Source organism: Plecotus auritus, assembly GCF_963455305.1.
Source record: "Plecotus auritus genome assembly, chromosome: X".
Taxonomy (NCBI): Eukaryota; Metazoa; Chordata; class Mammalia; order Chiroptera; family Vespertilionidae; genus Plecotus; species Plecotus auritus.
This window is the reverse complement of record NC_137784.1, coordinates 8,092,068-8,116,063: the sequence shown is the minus strand read 5'-3', so window position 1 is coordinate 8,116,063 and position 23,996 is coordinate 8,092,068.

The following is a 23,996-nucleotide window of genomic DNA, read 5'->3' as shown; positions in this document are numbered from 1 at the left end:
GTAATAGAATGGCTTTTCCTTTCACTTTGAAGATTTAGATTTGTATGGACACTTATGTAGTTATTTCTATATGTGTATTTTACCTATATCAGGACCATACTTTGACTAGGAAAAATAATACCTTATAATCTAAAATAGCAAAACTGTTCATAGAAAAAAAGTATACTAACTGTTGTGGGGCATTGGGAATAATCTGGATAAGTAGAGATGTGAGAGTAAGGGGGGAAGGAATCAATTAAATACCGTAGACAAATCTTAAGGAGCAATATAAATCACAGTGTTTATGAGAAGGACATACAATTACAGTTAAGGATACAAAAAAAATACAGGAACACCTCCCAAGCATAAATGAGTCCAAAGAGTTCAATTGTATTATTGCATGGTTAATGAATCGTTTGGTGCAAGCCTTCGTAGCTAGCTGTTGGGGGTTCTAGGACCCTGGCTGTGAGAAACAAATCCATTCTTGTCCTTGTTATGTTTTAAAGTCACTCAGTGACAGTTGTTTTCTCTGGCCTAAGTATTTTATTTTTATTTTTTTATTGATTTCAGAGAAGAAGGGAGAGATAGAAACATCAATGATGAGAAAGAAACATCAATCAGCTGCCTCCTGCATGCCCTCTACTGGGGATCAAGCCTGCAACCCGGGCATGTGCCCTGACTGGGAATCAAACTGTAACCTCCTGGTTCATATCTCAATGCTCAACCACTGCCCACACCGCCGGCTGGGTTGGCCTAAATATTGATGGGAATGAGTTTGGGTTCCATGGATAATTCTGAATCTTTTTGTTAGATTGTGCCCCTTTTTTCAACCCAATGTAGGAATGTTGATGCAAGAGAAAACTCAGCTCACAAGGGTATACTTTCCACCTCTGCTTCCCAGGTGAGGTTCTGAAATTCCCTCCCATTTTTTTCTAGAAGACAATGATTTTAGAAAGGCCCTTGATATTAGTTGAAAGTTTCACTAATATTTCATAGTTAGTTAACTGTTCTACTCTCTATAATGTCTAGTTTTCATTTTAAAAAGGATTGAACTAAAGCACCTACACAGCAAAAAGACAAGATTTTGAAGAAAAAGAATATTCTCTTGCCTCATCCCACATACTACCATTCAGTAATACTCCCAGGACTCTGTATTTTTAGTTCTTCTAGTGATTATTTCTATAATTTTTAGAATTATTTAGTAATATTTTTGACTTAACAAATTAAGACAATTTTATTGATACCTTTTATGAAATATGATATTACCTCATACACTATCTTCCACCTGTTTCCCATATTGTACATCAATTTTTGATAGTTATGTTATTATACTAAGTTTTCTTTTTGGTTACTTTTGTAATTTCAAATAATGTATTTATATCTCTATTCTTGTTCCATCAGGAATAAGAGACTAGTTAATATTTCAAACTTTATGTAAAATAACACTACTATGCTCCTGAAAAGGGGGGAAATGGTAATAGAAGACAAGTGAAACAAATATTTAAAAATAGATAAATGATAGATTTAAACCAAACATAAAAATATTCACATTAAATATAAATGGTCTAAACACTCCAAGTAGAAGACAAAAGTCATCAGATTAAATAAACAATCAAGACCCAATTATATACTACCTACAAGAAACTCGCTTTACATATAAAAATACAAATAAGTTAAAAATGAAAAGTTTGGAGCCTGGCCAGCATGGCTCAGTGTTTGAGCATCAACCTATGAACAAAGAGGCCATGGTTCAATTCCTGGTCATGGCATGTGCTCAGGTTGTGGGCTTGATCCCCAGTGGCGGGGGGGGGGGGGGGGCATTTGGGAGGCAGCCAATAATGATTCTCTCTCATCATTGATGTTTTTATCTATCTCTCCCTCTCCCTTCCTCTCTGAAATCAATAAAAATATATTTTAAAATAAATAAAAAATAGAAGTATGGAAAAAGATATATCATGATAACACTAATCAAAAGATATCTAGAGTGGCTATATTAATATCCAAGTACAATTGACCCTTGAACAACACGGGTTTAAACTGCATGGGTGGAATTTTTTTTCAATAACTACTATAAATGTGTTTTCCTTATGATTTTCTTAATAACATTTTCTTTTCTCTGGCTTACTTTATTGCAAGAATGCAGTATATAAGCCACAGAACATACAAAATATGTGATAATCAATTATTTGTATTATTGGTAAGGCTTCAGGTCAGCAGTAGGCTATTCGTACCTAAGTTTTGGGGGAGTCAAAATGTATACTCAGATTTTTTACTGCATGGGGGATTGGCACCCCTAACCCCCATGTTGTTCAAGGGTCAACTGTTTATTTCATAAAAAAGCATATTACCAACAATAAAAAGGTCAATTTTATAATGATAAAGGGATAAATTAATGAAGAGGACATTGCAGCTCTAAATGACCTTAAGCCTAAAACAGAGCTCACAATAAACGAAGCAAAAATTTATATAATTCCATGGAAAAATAAATACCCACAATTATAGTCAGAGATTTCAACATATCTATCTCAATAACTGATAGAACAAGAAGATAGAAAATCCACAAAGATATGGAAGACATAAGCAACATGATCAACCAACTTGATCTGACAATTATAGAACAAACTACCGGACAACAAGTGCACATGAAACATTTACCAAAATGGGTTATATTTTGGGCTATAAAACAAATGTCAATACATTTAAAAGGATTTAAATTATACAAAGTATATCATCTGGCCACAATGAAATTAAATGAGAAATAAAGATATCTTGAAAAATTCTCCAAGTATTTAGAAAGTAAATTCATCAGTTTGCAAGGGCTGCTATAATAATAACAACAAAACCCACAAACTGAATGGTTTAAACAGGATTGTTTCTTTCTGAGGACTGCAAGAGCAAATCTGTTCCATGCCTTTCTCCTAGTTTCCAGTGGTCTGCCAGAAATCTTTGGCATATTTCCCTGTGTGGGTGCCTCTGTGTCCAAATTTCCCCTTTTTATAAGAACACTGCTCAGATTAAATTAGGGCCCACCCTACTTGGGGTTAGGACTTCAATATCTTTGGAGGGGATACAATTTAACCCACTAAATAACACACTTCTAAGTAACCCATAAATCAAAGAAGTCATAAAGCGAGTAACTGAATTCAAGTGAAAACACAAAATACCAAAATTTTAGGATGCTGCTAAAGCAACACTTTGAGGAAAATTTTTATTACTAAACATATATTAAAAAAGAACAAAGGTCTCAGCATCCACCTTAAGAAACTAGAAAAAGAAGGGGAAATAAAACCCAAAGTAAATAGAAAAAAATATATAGTAAAGATTATCAGAAATCAATGAAGTAGAAAAACCAAAAAAACAAAAGTTGGTTCCTTGAGAATATCAATAAAATTGATAAACCTTTAGCCAAACTAGTCAAGGGAAAAGGGAGAAGACATAAATATTCATGTAAGGAGTGGAAGAGGTGGCATCACTACAGTCTCTACAGAGATTAAAAGGATAATAAGAGAATATTATGAACAAATTTATGCCAATAAAATCTATAACTTCAATGAAATAGGCAAATCCCTTAAAAAGCGCAAACTTATAGAGCCCATTCAAGAAGAAATTGGTAGCCTTAATAGCCATACATCTATTACATAAATTAGATTTTTAGTCTTATATCAGCCTAATTTTCATTCCTTTATAGTTATCCCATTGGTCTTCTCTTCTCCCTTCTTTTCTCTCCTCTCTTCCCCTCTCCTCCCCTCCCCTCTCCTCTCCTCTCCTCTCCTCTTTTCTCATCTCATCCCCTCTCTCCTCCTCCTCCTCCTCCTCCTCCTTCTTCCTCTTTCCTTCCCCCCCCCCCCCCCCCGCTCCCTGCACTCAAACTCGCTTAAAGTTTTTCCAATTAAAAATCTGTCACTGTGCCCGGCCGGTGTTGCCCAGTGGTTGAGCATTGACCCATGAACTAGGAAATTACTGGTTCGATTCCTGATCAGGGTGCATGCCTGTGTTGCAAGCTGATTCCCAGTAGGGGTCATGCAAGAGGCAACCAATAGATGATGTTTCTCTCTCATTGATATTTCCATCTCTCTATCTCTCACTCTTCTCTTTCTAAAAATCAATAAAAACATATTGCCCAGCTGATGTGGCTCAGTGGTTGAGCATCGACCTATGAACCAGGAGGTAATGGTTTGATTCTAGGTCAGGGCACATGCCCAGGTTGTGGGCTCAATCCCCAGTAGGGGGCATGTAGGAGGCAGTCGATCAAAGATTCTCTCTCATCATTGATATTGCTCTCTCTCTCCCTCTCCCTTCCTCTCTGAAATCAATAAACATACAGTATATCTTAAAAATAAATAAAAACATTTTAAAAATCTCTCACTGTATCCAATTTTTTGCATCAAATTGTTGCTCTATTTTATTTATCAGCCTTCACACCCAAACTTCTCAAAAGAATGCTCAATACTTGCAATTTCTATTTCTTCAGTTTCCTCTCACACCTCACATTCTCATTTTACAACTTCCATATGATCAAGACTGCTTTTACTGAGATTATTGGCAACCTTCATGTTGTTAAACCCAATGTACCATCTTCAAACTTCTGACTTAACATCTCACCACCTACCTTTGACACTAGTGTTCTCTCTCTCTGTTCTGAAACACCTCTTTCTTTTTCTTTGGTTTATGCACACCATATTTTTCTGGCCACTCTAAGCTCCTTTCCTTTTAATCAACTCTTAAATGTTAGTGTTCTTGATAAACTGGTCCTGTGCTCTCTTCTCTTCTTAATTCTTCTCTCTTCCTAGGTGATCTCATCAATCACCATGGCCTCATTGTCGTGTAGATGTCAGTGGCTTCAAACTAATACTCTCTGCTGAACTCTAGATACAGTTAGTGTCTCTGAGACATATCAAGCAAATTGTATCTAAATGTGAATTTATCATTTATCTTCCAAAATCTGCTTCTCCTTCAGTGTTTCCTATCTTAGTAGATGGCCCCCACAATCTTCCCAAATGCTAAAGGCAGAAACCTTGGAGTCAAAATGTGATTAATCTGTCACCCTCTATCAAATTATGTCATGGAAGTAAGAGAATGAGGTAACTACACCACAGGAGGTTGTGAACTGAAAGTGGTACTTCAGAGTCCAAGATTGTAGAGGTGGAAAAATTCCAGGCAATATTATATTTTAAAAGGTTACTAGGAGTATAGAAGGCTTAAGTGGATAGGGAAGTAAAGGTCACTAGATTGAGAAGTTTTGAGGTTGACATGTTGGAAGTTTCTACATCTTTCTAAGGGAAAAAAAGCCTAACTATCTATATACATTTAATCAAAGAACAGGAATTAATTTTCCCTTAATTAACATTCCCTCGGCACAAATGTTTTCCCAGGAGTTAGTTCTAAATGATTTCCTGCAACATACAGACAAATGCTGAGAAAAATAGTGATATTCTATACTGGTAAACATTAGACTGCATACATCTTTTTCCCAGTTAGGAGAAAAATGAGCTTTTCCTCCTAACATTGCCCTTTTGAAGGTAGAACTAATTTAAAAACTCTGGTCTCTTGGCAACCATAGCTGATTCACACATTTAGTGTGCATAGTAGATGTGCTTTTCTGAAAAGATTCAAAGTTACTATCTACGCTTCCCAGGGAATGTTTTTAAAATGTATTTAAACAGCATATAGCAAGGTATTTAACAGAGATAAGAGTCCTTTAATGTCAGTAGTCATATTCTATTCATAATCTTCATGACAATTAAATCTTCTCCAAGTTTCTTGACTGCCTACTCTTGCCTGGCTATAGTGGTAGAACATATGCTTGCTTATTTGCTTTAAGACAGAGATTTGCTTTCAGATTTGGTCTTCTGTACCACTCACAAGAAAATTTTAGTACATTGTGATTCATTATAACACTGTTCTTCTAGCCACTACACTGGTTGATGCATAAGTACATTCTGACTAAAGACCTACTCCCTTGTTCAGGATTCAACTTCTAAACTGAAGTCAAGAGTCACAACCTTTGTTGAAAAATCTCTTGTCACACTCAAGATTTATAAATTATAGTAGTAGAGGAAGCTGTCAAAAATGGCACAGTAAGCTGTTTGCAGGAAATTTAGTTGTGGCCAAGTGTGTGTGTGTGTGTGTGTATGTGTGTGTGTGTGTGTTGTTTTTTCTTTTTCAGGCAGAAATACAAATTCATGTAATTGCTTTCAACATACATCAGAAGTTCTCAAGTTTGATTTCTGTTTTTACCCCATAGGCTCTAACACTTAGTCAGGGGCTTTCAAGTGGATTGAATTTGATTTCTCTTATTTCCCTCCAAATAATGAATGTTATAAGTGCTTGGTCAGTAGTTTAAAAAAATTAGTAAAAACATTCTTACAGGCAAAGTGGAAAGAGCACAAAGAACTGGAGAGAGAAGTCAAGCAATTTTCAAATAAGCTTGAGGACAGAATTCCAGCCTGAGAAAGAAATTAATTAGAAAATTAAGTTCCTTCCAGATACAAGAGGTTTCAGGGACCATTTACAGTCTTTTGGCTCTATTCGGTCACCTTCTTTCTGTTCTTTTCATCTCTAACTGGAGTGTTTTCCAGTCATAGTTCTGTGGATAACTCTAATGAAATAAAAGAAGTGAAACTCCTTAAGACTGTCTTTCTGCTCTTTTGGCTTACCTGTGAGCTATCTCTAGCACAGGTCCAGATACACGTAGGCCCTCATTAAATATTTATAACATAAAGAAATTCATCTTTTGAAATAAGTTTCTTTAATGTTTCATCTTGTGACTCAACATACAAAATGTGCATAAATATAAATATTTAGTTTAAATATTATTAAAATCACCAGTGTGCATTCCCTGCTGATCAAAACATAGAACTTCTGCCCCCTAGAAGGCCTCCACCTGTCTCTTCCTGTTCTTAATGTCAGCCTACACTCTGCCAGTGACCACTATCCTGATTTTCATTATATTGATAGTTTTGCTTCCTTTGGGGGTATACTACATACTTTGTGTGTGTGTGTGTGTGTGTGTGTGTGTGTGTGTGTGTGTGTGTGTGTTACAAATAATAATATATTGTTATATTATTGTTATTATACTGAATAACAACGGTTTAAGTTGGCCTATTTTTGAAATATGCATCAATGGGATCATACAGTATGTAGCCTAGCTTTTTTAGCGCAGTCTTCTGTGCTTAAGATTTATCCATGCTGGATAGACATGAAAACTATTATGCTAAGCAAAATAAGACAGTTAGAGACAGACAAATATCACATGATATCCCTTCTATGTAGAATCTAAGGAACAAAATAAATTGATGAATAAAATCGGTCCAGAGGCATGGATGCATGGAACAGAATAACAGAGCTCAGTGGGGAGTGGAGTGGAGTGGAAGAGATTAACCAAAGAACATATATGCATATATGCATAGCCCATGGACACAGACAGTAGTGAAGGGAAGGCCTGGGATGGAACAGAGGTTGGGTGGAGGGGGCAAAAAGGGGGAAAATGGGGAATATATGTAGTACTCTTAACAACTAAAAAATGCTTTTTAAAAAGTACTATCAAGCCAGAGGATGCTCAGCACTGTAAATGGGGTAGGTTTATTTTTCTGAAATGAATTAAAAATCAAAAGTTCTGCCATAAAAAAAAATTTATTCATGCTGTTGTATGGATAGGGTAGTTCACTTTCTTGCTGTATAGCATACTATGGTATAGACCTATTTCCATTTGTCTTCAGTTCTTCTATTGAGTTGTTTCTGTTTGGAGCGTCTACTAATTATGCTATTGGAAACATTCTAAAGCAAGTTTTCTGGTGTAGGTAAGCATACATTTTTGTAGGATTTAGAAACCAGAAATGGAATTGCTAAGTCATGGACTATATACATTTTCAGCATTATTGTTAGACATTATTCAAAAGTGATTTTATAATGTATACTGCTATCAATGGTGCATGAAAATTGTATTGTTCAACATCCTCATTAATACATGCTTGGGCAAAAGTAGGTTTACAGTTGTTTGTATGGAATATAATAAAAAATAAACTCTGTGTTTCCTATATTCACAGTTGTAAACCTACTTTTGCCCCATCCTGTATTTGGCAGTGCCTTATAGCTCTAAAGTTTTTGCCATTCTGATACGTGTGTATTATCAGATGTTTTATTGTTGTCACTGATGCATATGTAGTGGCATCTTGTTGTGGTTTCAACTTCCATTTACCTAATAGCCAATGAGGTTGAGCACTTTCCATATGATATTGACCATTTAAATTTCCTCTATTGGGATATTGCCTGTGCAGGTGCTTTTCCTGTTTCCCCCTGTCATTGTCTGTCTAATTCTTATTCATTTGTAAAAGGTCGTTATATTTCAGTAGGAAAGTTGATCTTAATCATGTAATTTACCCTCGCCAGAAGCTGAAAGCATTAACATGTACATTTTATTCAGATGTACTTTATGGTATCAGTTTTCTTGGTGATTCACAGTGGCTACCTGTAAAATTGAAAAAGATTAGAATAATTAAGCTAAAATATATTTAATTTTTAACAGACCTGCTATTTTAATTTTTATGCAATTCTATTGTCAATGTTTTCCTTCTATTTTTCATTACTTGTAATAAGTTTACTTAGTGGTGATTTTATCACTTGAAAATCTCTATCAACCCATCCATATTATCTTTCTCAAGTACAAGGAAAAATTAAAGTATATTTTTCAATGAAACAATGTTTAACAATACTTAATATTAAGTTAAAAGAGATAGTATTCTAAAGTGATTAGCACATAGCAAGAACTCAGTAACACTAGTTAATAGACTCTATTTAAGACCGGCATTAATATTGCCTTCCTGTATCCTTATTCCCTAAATGTAGATAATCTATATCTTGTGAAAGTTCTAGCAACCAGAACTTTGATTAACTAGAATGCTTTATTTCATCTAAAATATTGTATAACTACACACTCATTCAAAATATAAAAGGGAAAAATCCAGTAGGGAGTGTGCAGGAGGCAGCTGATGGATGTTTCTCTCTCCCTCTCCCTTCCTCTCTCACTCTAGAATCAATAAAAGCATATTTTTTTAAAAAGAAGAAGCATTTATCTGAGAACAATACCAGTCCTCTGGGGGGCTTGGTTAAATATGGAACCCTTCCTCCTGTGGTTATATAAAAATTGCAAAAGGATATTCAGATAAATGAAGACATAACTTGAATTTTAAGAAATTATATATTTCTGGTTATTTTGTAACTCATCAAGCTGAAAACTTGCAAGACTAAATGAAAAATTTTACTGTTAGCTGTAGAAGGCAATTTCTGGCAACTATCCTTGAGAGTAAAAAATTCTAGTAAGATTATTTCTTCTGATTCTTTCCAAAGAATGTCTCTTTGCTTTACAACACACTTGGGACAGAAAGGCACCGAGAGCTCCTATTATTGATGTCTCCATGACATCATTTGAAACTGTGCTGGAGGAAACTTATGGACTTCAGAACCTCCTTCTTTAACAGTTATGCCCTAAGTTGCCCTCTTAGATATTTTACAAAATATAAATGATTAATGTTTTGATAGATACCATCAGTCTTAGAATAGTACAGAATCCTTTCGTCATAAATGTTCATTGAAAATCTAAGGTTCACCACCCTCTATGTGAAGACCCATAAGACTAACCTCTGAAATGCTTTATTAACTTTTTCTAACTTACGATTTTAGCTCTAGGGCACCAGAATTTTTATTTCTCTTTCTTTTCAGAGAACAGATTTGATAATAGATTTAAATATTATGCCCTCATACAAATTCAGCATGACAGAAAATGTATAGAGACTCTTTGAAAAGCTTAGAATTTGATGGGGTCCATTCATCAACCTTATGGAACTGGGTGTTAGCAGCATACTCCGTGTTTCTGCTTGGAGTTGGAGTACATATACTATGATTGTACTGGATCAAACTCTAAATGACTGAACTGTGAGAAAATATCTTTGCTGAATTTACATTACTATTCTAGATTAAGACATGATTATTTTTGTCATGAAGAGAAATGTAATGACCCAAATTCTGCCAGTAATATTTATAAATTACCAAGTGAACATGGAAATGGAATATTAAGATTATTAATTAAGCAAGGGTGCTTTTTAAAAATAAAACAAAAATTAGCCAATACTGGTTTGGCTCAGTGGATAGAGCGTCAGCCTGCGGACTGAAAGGTCCCAGGTTCGATTCCGGTCAAGGGCACGTAACTTGGTTGTGGGCACATCCCCAGTAGGAGGTGTGCAGGAGGCAGCTGATGGATGTTTCTCTCTCACCGATGTTTCTAACTCTCTATCCCTCTTCCTTCCTCTCTGTAAAAAATCAATAAAATATATTTTTAAAAAAATAAAAATAAAACAAAAATTAGATATTTCATGGCAAATTAACTCACATCACTGCCCACTAATGGCATGGTATATCAAGCTCTCATTTACTGAAGAGCAGAGAAAGGCTTCCTATAAAACCTACCTAGAAGGGTCCACATCTTAAAAAGGGGAGAGGGTGGTAGAGAAATTTTCCATGAGACATGAGTATAAACGTTAACAGTACAGGATCTGAGTTGATTTGCTTGGTTAAAATCTCAGTTTCTCTGCTTGATAGGATGGATCCTCAGTATGGTCTTCTGTTACTTATTTCAAAATTTTTTTGAAATATAGTGGCGATACATAAAATAATATTACAAAGCCATATACTTATTTATCAAAATAAACATATTAAAATTTTTGCATACTTTTTAAAATAGAACTGTGAAGACAAAAGTTGAAATCTCCTCTGTTCCCTTCCCCAGGCCATTCCTTTCATGAGTCTATAGTCTATAAATATGTGGGGTTTTTTGAGGGTGTTATATTTAAAACAATTGGATGTGTAAGAATTTGAGTTTGGCACCAGCAGGCTTTTGAGCTAATGGGTCTCAGCTTGCTGTGAAGAGTAAACTATATAGAGGCCAATATACAGGGGCCATGCTTGGCTCATTTATATAACAAAATAATGAGTCAAAATAAAACTGTGCTTTTTTCATTCTTTGTTCATAGCTTCATATGCAACCCCAAAGTGGTTATTTTTCATGTGAAAACCTTTGATGGTTAAGAGCAGGGACTTTGGATTCAGTCAGCATGAGTCCAATTCTGGCAATAAGACCTTGGGCAAGGTATGTAAACAGTTTACATTTTAATTTCCTAATTGAGAAAATGCAATTAATAATAGTCCCCTTACAGGTTTGATGTAAAAATAAGTAAAAGAACGCATGTAAAATATTGTCCCAGTGCCAAGAGTGCAGTAAACACTCAATAAAACCCCACCATTATTATTCTTGTTTCGTATATATGTCAGTTTAACGATATGAAGCTACTGCTTTTGCTTGTCAGTAATGGTCAAATATCAGCACTTTCATATAGTGCAACATAACACACAACACAAAAACCCCTCTGATTTGGGGAGTTGGTGGTTTACCATCAAGGCTTTGAGTGAATGAGCTGGAAGCCAGCACCTGCTTTCCTAACCCTTAGCTACATTTAGAATTCTGTGAGCCTAAAAGCATTTATCACATTGTACTATTTCTTCCATGATTGTGACCAAGGCTTTTCATGTCAAATTCTCCCTGTGCTTGTGCTGTCCTCATCAAGGAGTGAGCAAAGTACAGCCATGGGCTAAATTGGCTGCCACCTGTTTTTGTAAATAGTTTTATTGGAACACAGCTATGTTCATTCATTCATGTATGTATTATCTATGGTTGTTTTAACAGCAGAGTTGGGTAGTCGTAACAGACACTATATGGTCCACAAGGCAGAAAAATATTTACTCTCTGCCCCTTTACAGACAGGTTTGCCGATCCCTGGTCTAGAATGGAGATCTGCAAAATGGAGTACACATCTCTCAGTGATGGACAAAATGATCTATTTTAGTGCAGGGGAAGTAATTAAGATTCTTATTTATGGTTATTTTTCTCTTAAGAAAGGAAAAACTTAGATCTTCTAGTAGATCACATATGGGCTCACACTGATACCCTCAAACCTTCTATCTATCCTGTCCCTGAGACATCTGAAGAAAGCACTGTACCCCACAATGGGGAAGAGTAGACAGTGGTGCCTCTACCTTAATTTTCTTGCTGTCCATGTATCATGAAACGATGAAATTTGCAAATGCCCTTTCAATATGTCTTACAACTTGTATTATCCTGTGGTAATTAATGTGGACCGCCCAAATGGACAAGTGACTTTAAAAGAGCTAGTAAGCAATAATATTAATAAGATAATATTAATAATGTAAGCACCAGGGGGAAATGAGATCTGTATCAGTCATGTTAGGAATGAAAACAATTAAATCCAATCTAATAAAAATCAGCTAAGAAAAATGATCAAGATTACTTGAAGTGAAGGTTCTCATGTAGTTCAATTAAGAATAAAACTCTCATTAGGTATTATTGTGTTTAAGATATTGGTAAATGAAAATATGAAGCGTCCTAATTAGTAAGACTTTTAAGATCTATTTTATTCAATCTGTACATATTAAGTTTAAAGGTTTGCTTTCTTTTTTATCCTCACCTGAAAATATGTTTATTGATTTTAGAGAGAAGGGAAGGGAAGGAGAGAGAGAGAGAGAGAGAGAGAGAGAGAGAGAGAGAGAGAGAGAGATCGGTTGCTCCTGTACACGCCCTGACCAGGAATCCAACCCACACCCTTTTCATGTATAGGACAAGGCTTCAACTAACTGAGCCACACCAGCCAGGGCGTTTTGCTTTCTTTTTAAATGTACTAGTATATAGTGTTACCAGAACTGTAATATATGCATATAATTTAAAAATAAATATAACTTAAGTTATAATATAGATAGGTACTCAAATTTACCCCTTAGAGCAGTGTACAATAAATTAAATTGGGCACCATGAGTCCAGGCTTTTGTGTGATATAACTTCTTTTTAATGCTTGTATTCACTGGCTTTTCTCTGGGTGCCTTTCTCTTTCCTTTTCATGGCTGGGCTTACACCCACAATCTCCCTGTTCATCTCCTAAGCTGGTGAAGTCTCCAGGCCCTGCTGTATGATTACTGGTAACCTTTTTACTTAGAATGAACTTCCTCCAGACTGTGTATTAAATAACATGGGGGGGGAGCGCTGGGGGCTGTAGCTCTTTGGGAAGTAAGGTGTTAGTGTAGAAAAAATCATGCATGTCCTAGCTATATAATATTATAGTAAAACCAAGTTTCCCAACTAGCCCAGTACCCATATATTTATGTGCCAATAAACTTATGCTCCCAGCCTCAAGGGTGGAGGGCAGAGTTTAGGACAGCCAGAGACCACAGGTTGGTGGCCTCTGGCCAGAAGTTGCCTCTCCTTCTGGTTATGTCAGTTACTTTTATAAATATAATTTTTCTACTTGTGCCATGATGCATAAAAGGGTTGGGAAGCAATTAAAAGCCATAGGCAAACTCCTGACCTCATAGAGTTTGCATCCTACTATGAAACCATGCATAAAACAATAATTTGTATAATTATCATTTATAAATACTTCTTTACCTTTGTGATAAGTGCTAAGTACTAGATGCTAAGAAAGCATATTCTCGAGACCTATTGTATCTGAGAATAAGTAAAGGGGCACTTTGGTTGAAAATATACTTAAACTGAAAGCTACATAATGAGCAGAATATTTTCTGTTGGGAGTGGAGGATTGGAAGGAGAGTGAGAACATTAAATACCCTGGTAAGAATTTTGAATTTTATCTTACGAGCAATTGGAAACCATTGAAATGTTTAAACATGAGCAGATTTGGATTTTAAAAGGATATAGTTTGTGAATCAAATGAAAGGGACCAATTATTTTTAAGGAAGACTGGATTGTTGTAGAAACCCAATACTGTGGTGGGGCAATGTAGAGAACGTGAAGTACAGAATGTCAGACATAATTGTCTGGATTTGGGATATAGAGATGAAAAAGGAGGTATCAGGAGTGATTCCTGGGTCTTTGACTTTTCCAAACTGGGTGGGTGGGTGATGGTGCCATCCCCAGAGAGGAGAACCACTGGGATGGGAAAAAGAACATGTGTCCAGTTTGCTACATATTAAGATTAAAATGCTGCTTTTGCAACACCTCTATAAAGATGTGGAGTTGGGAATTAGGCATACAATTCTTTAACACATGGCTGGGGAGATGTACAATGAGTAATTCAAGCCAGAGAGTGAATGGCATGGGTGGAAAATAGGAATCAATAGGGGAGAAACAAAGGGATGGGACTAGGTTCAAGGTCAAATAGAAGAGACAAGAGGATTGGGAAGTAGTATTCAGAGTCTTAGGAAGATAAAAGTAGTGTCATGCCAGCAACATGAAGGGGATGCTTATAGAAGGGAGTGGTTACCATGTTTAATGATATAAAGAGCTCAAGAGGGATGGGAGCAGAAAATTTTCTGTGGCATCTAGTCATAATTACTCATAACATATCTAGGCATGAGAATCCTGATAACATGAGTGATAACATGAGTGATAGCTTTTGGTGGAAGCTGTGTTAGGAAGTGAATAAATGCTGGAAGAAAATTCAGACACAAAGATTAATGTAAAGGGAAAGGGAAAACAGTCGTTTCTTGGGGTGGAATAGAAATTGACTCAAATGAGATTTTCTTTCTATTTTACAGATGAGAGAGATGTGATCATTATTAAAAGCTAATAGAAACATCCTTTGCTCAAAAATCAGCTATGTTCTAATGTTAACACCATGGTATTCACATGGGGAATACTAGCCCGCCTAAATGGCTAGATATTCCTGTGTATGGAGGCAGGAAATTGGTTTAAATACTTAAACAATAGCACATGCTTTCTAGTAAACATACACACACACACACACACACACACACACACACACACACACACACACACACTAGAAGCCTGGTGCATGAAATTCGTGCCTGGGGTTGTGTGTCCCTCAGCCCAGCCTGCACCCTCTCCAATCTGGGACCCCTCGAGGGATGTCTGACTGCCCATTTAGGCCCGATCCCGGTAGGATTTGGCCTAAACGGGTAGTCGGACATCCCCCTCACAATCCAGGACTGTTGGCTCCCAACTGCTCGCCTGCCTGCCTTCCTGATTGCCCCTAACCACTTTTGCCTGCCAGCCTGATCACCCCCTAACCACTCCCCTGCCAGCCTGATTGATGCCTAACTACTCCCCTGCCAGCCTGATTGCCCCTAACTGCCTTCCCCTGCAGGCCTGGTCCCCCCAACTGCTCTCCCCTGCAGGCCTGGGTCCCCCCCAACTGCCCTCCCCTGCAGGCTTGATTGCCCCCAACTGCCCTCCCTTGCAGGCCTGGTCCCTCCCAACTGCCCTCCCCTGCAGGCTTGATTGCCCCCAACTGCCCTCCCTTGCAGGCCTGGTCCCTCCCAACTGCCCTCCCCTGCTGGCCATCTTATGGCAGCCATCTTGTGTCTACATGGGGGCAGCCATTTTTGACCACATGGGGGCAGCCATATTGTGTGTTGGAGTGATGGTCAATTTGCATATTACTCTTTTATGAGATAGGAGATATATAATTTCAATTCTCTATTCATATCTTATATCCATTCACTATTCAGCAAATATTTATTGAGCAAGTACTCTGTCAGTCTTTGAGAGAAGCTGGGGATACAGAGGTAGTAACCCCTAGCACACATTCTTGTGGGGAAGACAGACTATTTTCAGGTTTAAAGAAATAATCTACACTAATAAAAGAGTAAGATGCAAATTGACCGTAACTTCATGAGGCCCACCAGCCAATCAGAAGTGAGTATGCAAATTAACCCAACAAAGATGGCAGGTTAATTTGCATAAGCAGGTGCTGAGTGGCCGAGGGCAGGGTGGGGCACTTGCACGTTCTGCACTGCCCCAGCCACTCCGGGCCTCTGGGCAGCGTGGGAAGGCGGAAAGGTGGCTCGGGGCAGGAGTGAAGGAGGTGCCTGCAGCCAGGGGAAGGAAGACCCATTCTTGCATGAATCTTCGTGCATCAGGCCTCTAGGTTTTACATATTATATTTAAAACATATAATGATAATTTTAGAGTGATGTTTTTACAAATAAGTAAATGTGATTTTACATATGGTTAAGTGTTCTTAGTACAATAAATCAAGGCAAAGTGCAGAAAGAGACTGAGATTAAGGGGTAGGAGAATTTGAAAAGGGGTAGTCTAGGAAGGCCTTTCTGTGAATCAATGTTGGCCAGAGACCAGAATTATAAGGAAGGAGCCAGCCATGGAAAGACCTAGGAGGAGAGCATTCCAGAGAGAAGGGCCATAACACAGATATTTGAGAAAAGTGAAGAAAGGCAGCAGGATAAAATCTAGGTGGTGCCCCAGCCTGTGATGTACTATGTAAGGCATGATAAAGGCATTATACATGCTACTGGAAGTCATTGGAGGGTTGTTGGAAGGAAAATGACATAATTTTACCTGGACTTTGTTGTGAACTTTACTTGGCTTTTGCCAGTAATATCTTTCCATTATAACTTTAATAAAGGATCAGCTCTATTCCAAGGGTACAGTCGTCTGTCTTAACAGATTTTCCATGGGATTAGAGTCTTGCTTTGGTTGTTCTTAGTATGCAAACCAAGGTTATTCTTTTTTTCTTTTTTTGCTGTTCAAAATTTTTATTGGAATTTATTCTTCTGCATTGATATATTTATATAAATCCAGACAATAGCATTCCAAATATAAGCCAAGTAACACAGGAGGCATGGCCTGTATTGTAGATCCTATATTTTGTTCTAGCCTCCAGAACAGTCTAGCAGAACTAAAAGGATGAAAATTGCAAAGGAGGGTTTTGAAGTATATGACGGCAAATGTCCCTCTATAGCTGGGTGAGTTAAACTAAGGTTAATCTTGAGTGCAGCCTTGGAGAGAGGAATAAGTATGTGTTGTTATATTGTGATTTATGCCCATTTCCTACTGAAAGCAGCCAGCTGAAACGTGACAGAAGCGACGTGTGGCAGTGTCCAGATGTGTCAGCACCTTAGATATGTTGATTAACTAGATGGGGGGTCCTTTCACAATGTATATCAAATCATCACAATGTATACTTCAAATATCTTATAATTTTATCAGTTATACCTCAATAAAACTGGGGAAAATATATCTGTCATCTCCTTGCTTGCTGATGTGCAGGGAAGAAGAGAAGGAGACCTCCAGGACAGAATTTAATCATGACATTGAATTCAACTTGAGGTTGTATCTAGTTACCCATGAGGTCCAATCAACGCTGAAAGAAATCTCTGAGAATCCCAGGCCAGGTAGCAGGTGTTTCTTAAGAAGTGACTTCTCATAGAAAGACACATAAATCAGCAGAGTAGAAATTAGATTTGGGCTTTTTGGCATTTGGAATATGTCAGAACATTCACAGCCATCCCCCCTTCCCAACCTGATTTTGTTTTACTCATTTTGCATAAAAGTTTGCCTCTCACTTTGTATTTAAATCTATTGATGGGAAAGGATGCCTCAGAGCTGGCTTCTGACATTCTCATACAGCTTTTCCAAAGCCAACCTCATTAGTAATAGTAGTAAAATTTCTACAGGAAAATTACTGGACCTAGAAATTACAGAATGGCCCTAGAAATCTCAACAGAAAGCCAAGGGGGCATGTGATCTCAGTAAGTTCAGCTTAAGAATGCAAATAAATGCTTCCAAGTTCAAGGTTTCTTATTCTCTACACAGAGAAAAAGGGTATTGGTATTCTTTGGAATTAGGCTCAAGGACAGATTTGTGCTTAATAGTAGAACCACTCAGTTAAGTAACAGAGTGTGGTGGTGCAGTGGGTGAGGCAAATGGTGGAGGGGCAATCTTCTATAGATGGTGCAAGATCTCTTTTCTGTGCTTTGTGAAAGATGCTGTTTGTCGAGATATTTCAGTGTGCAACTCCAGGACTTAAGGTTTATAAGCCTGATCAATTCATTTCTAAGAATTGCTTTTCTTCTTTCCTGGAGGAGAAAAAGCACATTTCATTTCTGATATTCCTGGGAAAATGAGCTTTACAAATGCACTGCTAGGCTGTCAAGCAAGAAAGGAATCTACAAAGGCCAAGGGGAAGGGAAATTGGGCATCCCAGGAACTGAGGAGGGCTCAATGTGGCTTTCACCATGAGAGTATCTGATGACCCCCCTCAGGTTCTGTTTTAGGGAATACAATGGGGCCAAGAGGGCAGAAAATAAAACCTAGGAAATGCTAAGGTGGAGCCCTTAACAGGAAAACCCTCTATTAAGCTAAGAACTTGAGAGGACCCAAATAAATAGAATCAGAAACAAAAGGGTGAAGTGAGAACTGACACCACAGAAATACAAAGGATTGTAGGAAAATACTGTGAACAACTATATGCCAACAAGTTGGACAATGTGGATGAAATGGAAAAATTTCTAGAAAAATACAATCTTCCAAAACTGAATCAGGAAGAATCAGAAAACGAGAATAGGCCAGTAACAATTGATGAAATTGAAGCAATAATAATAATAATAATAATAATAATAATAATAATAAATAATAATAATAAACCTCCCAGCAAACAAAAGCCCTGGTCCGGAGAGCTTCACAGGGGAGTTTTACCGAACATTCAAAGAACTAACATCTATCCTCCTCAAACTATTCCAAAAAATCCAAGAGGAAGAAACACTTCTAAGTTCTTTTTATAAGGCCAGCATTATCCTAATTTCAAAACCAGATAGATGATACAAAGAAGAAGAATTACAGGTTAATATCCCTGATGAACATAGATGCTAAAATCTTGAACAAAATATTAGCAAATTGGATCCAGCAATATATTAAAAAGATCACACACTATGACCAAGTGGAATTTATTCCAGAGGTGCAAGGCTGGTACAATATTCACAAGTCAATAAACATGATATTTCACATAAATAAATTGAAAGACAAAAATCACATGATCATATCAATAGATGCAGAAAAAGCATTTGACAAATTCCAACACCAATTTTTGATAAAAACTCTCAGCAAAGTGGGAATAGAAGGATCATACCTCAACATAGTAAAGGCCATATATGACAAACCTACAGCCAACATCATATTGAATGGACAAAACTAAAACAATTTCCCCTAAGAACAGGAACACGACAGGGATGTCTGCTTTCACCATTCTTATTCAACATGGTACTGAAAGTACTAGCCACAGCAATCAGACAGGAATAAAACATAAAAGGCATCCAAATTGGAAAGGAGGAAGTAAAACTGTCATTATTTACATATGATATGATATTGTACATAGAAAACCCTAAAGACTCCACCAAAAATCTACTAGATTTAATAAATTAATTTGGTATTGTAGTAAGATACAAAAATAACACCCAGAAATCGATGGCATTTTTATACACCAACAATGAACTCTCAGAAAGAGAAACTAAAAAAAATCCCATTTGTCATTGCAACACAAAAATTAAGATACTTAGGAATAAACTAAACCAAGGAAGTAAAATATCTCAGAAATCTACAGGATGTTGGAAAAAGAAATAGAGGAAGATATAAAAAAAGTGGAAGAACATACAGTGTTCATGGGTTGGTAGACTTAACATCATTAAAATGTGCATACTATCCAAAACAATTTACAGATTCAATGCAATCCCTTTTAAAATACCAGTGGCATATTTCACAGATCTAGAATGAAGCCTCCAAAAATTTATATGGAACCAAAAAAGACCCCAAATAGCTGCAGCAATCTTGAGAAAGAAGAGCAAAGTTGGAGGAATCACAATAGCAGATATCAAGTTAAACTGCAAAGCCACTGTAATCAAAACAGCCTGGTACTTGCACAAGAACAGGCATATAGATCAATGGAATAGAACAGGGACCCCAGAAGTTGACCCAAGCCATTATGCTCAATTAATATTTGACAAAGGAGGCAAGAGCATACATTGGAGCAGAGACAGTCTCTTTAATAAATGGTGCTGGGAAAATTGGACAGATACATGCAAAAAAAAAAAAAAACACCTAAACTACACCACCAACTTACACCATACACAAGAATAAACTCAAAATGGATAAAATACTTAAATATTAGTCCTGAAATCATAAAAACCTTAGAATAAACCATAAGCAGCAAAATCTCAGCCACCTCTCGTAGCAATATGTTTGCTGATACATCTCCTAGGGCAAGGGAAACAAAGGAGAAAATACACAAATGGGACTACATCAAAACAAAAAGCTTCTGCACAGCAAAAGAAACCATTCACAAACTGAAAAGGGAGCCCACCGTATGGGAGAATATATTTGCCAATGATACATCTGATAAGGAGTTAATTTCCAAAATATATAAAGAATTCTTACAACTTAACAAAATGAAGATAAACAATCCAATTAAAAAATGGGCAAAGGATGTATATAGACACTTTTCTAAAGGGGACATACAGATGGCCAAGAGACATATGAAAAAAATGCTCAAAGTCACTAATCATCAGAGAGATGAAAATTAAAACAACAATGAGGTATTACCTCACACCTGTCAGAATGGCTATCAACAACAAATCAACAAATCATAAATGCTGGGAAGAATGTGGAGAAAATGGAACCTTAGTACACTGCTGCTGGGAATGCAGACTTGTGTAGCCACTGTGGAAAACAGTATGGACTTTCCTCAAAAAATTAAAAATGGAACTGCCATTTGACCCAGTGATCCCACTTCTAGGAATATATCCCAAGAAAACAGAAACACCAATCAGAAAGGATATATGCACCCCTATGTACATAGTGGCACAATTTACCATAGCTAAGATTTGGAAACAGCCTAAGTGCCCATCAGCAGATGAGTGGATTAAAAACTGTGGTACATCTACAAAATGGAATACTACGCTGTGGTAAAAAAAGGAGTTCCTACCATTGGCAACATCATGGATGGACCTGGAGAGCATTATGCTAAGTGAAATAAGCCAGTCAGAGAAAGATAATATCACATGATCTCACTCATTTATGGAATATAATGAACAACATAAACTGATGAACACGGACAGATCCAGAGACAGAGAAACACCGAACAGACCATCAAACTTCAGAGGGAAGGCAGGAGAGGGTGGGTGGGGGGGCCGAGGGGGTAAGAGATCAACCAAAGGACTTGTATGCATGCATATAAGCATAACCAATGGACACAGACAGTAGGGGAGTGAGGGCATGTGCTGGGGGGTAGGAGAGGCTGGGGAGAGGAAATGGGGGGAAAGGGAGACATATTTAATACTTTAAACAACAAAGTATTTAAATTAAAAAAAGCTGTGGTACATTTACACTATGGCATACTATGCAGCTGTAAAAAAGAAGGATCTCTTACCCTTTGAGACAGCATAGAGGAACCTGGGAAGTACTATGCTAAGCAAAATAAGTCATTCAGGGAAAGACAAGTATCTCATGATCTCACTCATATGTGGAATCTAATGAACAAAATAAACTGATGAACAAAATAGATCCAGAGACATAGAAGCATGGAACAGACTGACAAATCTCAGAGGGAAGGCAGGGTAAGTGGGTGTTTGGGGAGAGATTAACCAAAGAACTTATAGGCATATATATGCATAACCCATGGACACAGACAATAGTGTGGTGAAGGCCTGGGGCAATGCCAGGTGTAGTGTAGAGTGGGTCAATGGGAAAAAAGGGGGACATCTGTAATACTTTCAATAATAATGATAAATTTAAAAACATAAAAGTGTAAGGGAACAGCCTGGCTGGTGTGGCTCAGTGGTTGAGCGTGGACCTATGAACCAGGAGGTCAGGGTTCGATTCCTGGTCAGGGCACATGCCTGGGTTGCATGCTTGATCCCCAGTGTCAGGTGTGCAGGAGGCAGCCGAACAATGATTCTCTCTCATCACTGATGTTTCTCTCTCTCCCTCTCCCTTCCCCTCTGAAATCAATTAAAATAAATTTCTTTTAAAAAAAGTGTAAGGGAGCAGACATAGAAGTAACTGAGCCTTTCTGATGCAGTAATCGTTCATTCATGCATTCATTCATTCATTTAAAGTTCGCATGAGGTAAATGTGTTACCTTGGGTCTTAGCCAGGAGCAATGGTGAAGACCATGCAGTTTGCTAGGTGTGAGCTACCAAAGGGCTCCTTCTTATAACTATGCCACATGTGTTGCAGCTCCCCCTGATTTTGGGGTTCCTTGATTCAGCCAGATCCCTACTCTTTTCAGCTAGTTTCATTCATGAGAGATAGGAGAAACTAGACACTTGCATCCCTTTCACTTATCACCCAGACCCTGAAGCAGCACAGTATGATGGACAAGAGTGTGAGATCTGGCTTTGTGTCTTGGCTCTTCCACTTGTGGAGTGGTCAAGTTAATCTCTCTGGGCCTCTGCTTTTACAATTGATAAATGAGGATATTAATAATCTATACTAATAAAAGGGTAATATGCTAATTAGACGGGGAGACCTTCCAGACGTCCTTCCAGACAAAGCCATGGTGGTGGGGCCAAGGCAGAGGCTGTTAGGGGTGATCAGGCTGGCAGGGGAGGGCAGTTGGGGGTGAGCAGGCTGGCAGCGGGGGTCAGTTGAGGGCAAACAGGTCATCAAGGGTGGGCAGGTGGGGGAGAACAGGCTGGCGGGGAGGGGCAGTTGGGGTAATCAGGCTGGCAGGGGCGGGCAGTTAGGGGTGATCAGGCCAGAGGGGGGGGCAGTTGGGGTTGATCAGGCCAGCAGGCAGAGTGGTTAGGAGCGATCAGGCAGGCAGGCAGGTGAGCAGTTAGGAGCCAGCGGTCCCGGATTGCGAGAGGCATGTCCTAAACCAGCAGTTGGACATCCCCTGAGGGGTCCCAGATTGAAGAGGGTGCAGGCCGGGCTGAGGGACATGCCCCCCCCCCCCATGCATGAATTTTGTGCACCAGGCCATTAGTACTAAACAATAAATGAGATGATGTGTATAACATTTTATAACAGTGGTGGCATGTGTTAAACACTTAAATAGTGTTAGTTAGCATCGTCATCATCACCATGGTTATTGTTTCTGCCTTGTGTCCTTCTTTGCTTATGTTATTTGGACAATGTATGAATCTGTCTTTTCATCATTCTCATTGTTAAAACCAAGATGAGAACCAGACCTAAGTCATCAGCTTCTCTTTGCTCCTTCCTTGGTTCCTGTATCTCTCCTCTTAGTAGAGGGACTCTCCCAAGCCCCATCTCAATAGTCTAACAGCTGAAGGCATAAAGAAAGGGATAGATGAAAAGGATTATAATCAACCTGGCTCTCCAGGATGGGATGGGAGCCACACAGTGTGTCCTTAATGACTCATGGTTCTCTCCACATATCCACAAGTTCTGCTTCTACATGGAGAGTGGAATTGTGCTATTGCAAGGTATATTAATTAAAATATGGCTAGCTACTGTAACAAATCACAAAATGTGGAATTGTTCACATGCAAAATAAGTGTATTTCTCTATAAAGTCAAAAAGAGGTGTTCCTAATTGGCAGGAAGCTTCCTTTCTGCCATGTGGCTCTGCCATCTGCAACAAATGGCCTCCCAATTGCTAAGCTCATTTGCATGAAGTTCGCAGAGACGAAAGTGCTTGGAAGATCATATGGAGAGAGTTTCATGGGCCAGGTCTGCATGTGACCCACATCATTTCTACTACATTCCATTGGCTAAAACTCAGTCATATGGCCACACCTAACAGCAAAGGAGGCTGGGATAGGTAGACTAGTTAGGTAGGAGATTATTGGATTTGGTGAACAGCTGTAGAATGGGAAGGAAGAGGAGGGATGTGCCCAATGCAAATCACATTTTGCAGAATTTCTGTGGTATAGGGAGAGGGAAATGCCTGATTACTTGGAAAATCATTTGCAAGGTTTAGCCCAAGGCATGTCATATGGAAGAATATCCTGTCCTCTGAAAACTGATTTCACTGAGCAATGCTGAACATAGGATTGCTGAGGGTTTAACAAATTTAACAATCTATCCATAGGGGCACAATATGCGGTTCTAGGAAATCCTGGAGCATTTCATGTAGTGAGGCTAGGCATGAGATGCTAGAATTTCAGCTGTTGCTGGAGCTTCCTCAACTCCTCACCAGAAACAGGATATTAACACTCAGAATGGGA